We start from the raw sequence: 1,282 nt of genomic DNA on the forward strand, positions 1-1,282 counted from the left end.
ATGGTTTTGTAAAGGCTTTTTAGTTAAAAGCACTTATATAGCTTGTGAGTTTGTTTACATGGGTAAACAAAGTCAGAGGTGAAGGTAGGGGACAGAGGACAACCAGGGACTGACATTAAATTCTTGCCGTATACCTGCCCCTACATGCTTTATACATGCTTTATACACACAATTTCTTCTAATTTTCTCGTGGCCCAGTGAAGTAGGTGGCATTATTCCCATTGTAGAGATGAGGAAAGTGGGGTTTTTAAGTAACTTGCTCAAGGTCACACAGTTCATAATTTTTTTTTTTTAAGACAGAGTCTCGCTCTTGTCGCCCAGGCTGGAGTGCAGTGGGGCCATCTGGGCCCACTGCAACCTCTGCTTCCCGAGTTTAAGCGATTCTCCTGCCTCAGCCTCCCAAGTAGCTGGGATTAGAGGCACGTGCCACCACTCCCGGCTATTTTTTGTATTTTCAGTAGAGACAGCGTTTCACCATGTTGGTCAGGCTGGTCTGGAACTCCTGACCTCGTGATCTGCCCACCTCAGCCTCCCAAAGTGCTGGATTACAGGTGTGAGCCACTGCACCTGGCCTAGTTCATATTTTTTTAAAAAAAGAAACAGTGTTGACATAGGCAGCAAAGTTTTATTGAATGAAATGAAGATATTGTGTATAGAAGTTTGATTATGGCATGGTGGAAAATAAATCATTGCTAATTAGCACTTGAGTTATGTATCTGTTACCTTATTTGGCCTGGAACTAATTTTCTTAGCAATATTTGCAGCAGAGGAAGCTCCTGATTGATGAGCATCCAATTTATGCCCAGAAATACTGTTGCTGGGAGGGTAGGAAGCATTGTTTTAACTCCCTTGTCTACCCTGGGGGGCAAGAGAGACTTCCAGTAATATTTTCTCTAGTGCAAATAGGGTTGACCTGTTACAGAGGATCTCTAAGTCACTTCATCCTGCCAGATTCACGTCGTTTGTGCTTTCCATCCGTTCCCATCTCCCTCATACATTCTACCTTTAAAATAACTCCTTGGCTCCTCCAGGTAGGGAAGAGCCAAGTGGGTAGGACTGAGATGTATACAAGGCACTCCGAGTTCTCAGAATACAGTCTCTCACAGAAGCTGTTATGATACTTAAGGCTTCTTGGAATAGTAACTTTGCACCGTATTTTAGAATCACTGTAGATTTTGTGCCTTCTGAATGCTGGCATGGGAAATGAACCATTATTTTATAATATTTTTAAGACAGTTTAGTGTTCCAAGTAAGAAACTTAGAAATGAAGTTGACAGTGACA

General features: G+C 42.4%; 1 protein-coding gene across 1 annotated transcript in view; it reads left to right on the forward strand.

Moving 5' to 3' along the window:
- RYK (receptor-like tyrosine kinase) overlaps positions 1-1,282 on the forward strand; it is a 106,895-nt gene that overhangs the window by 2,872 nt on the left and 102,741 nt on the right. The gene's annotated exons all lie outside the window — the stretch shown is intronic.

The sequence above is a fragment of the Mandrillus leucophaeus genome, unplaced genomic scaffold (genome assembly GCF_000951045.1).
Source record: "Mandrillus leucophaeus isolate KB7577 unplaced genomic scaffold, Mleu.le_1.0 Scaffold981, whole genome shotgun sequence".
Classification (NCBI taxonomy): Eukaryota; Metazoa; Chordata; class Mammalia; order Primates; family Cercopithecidae; genus Mandrillus; species Mandrillus leucophaeus.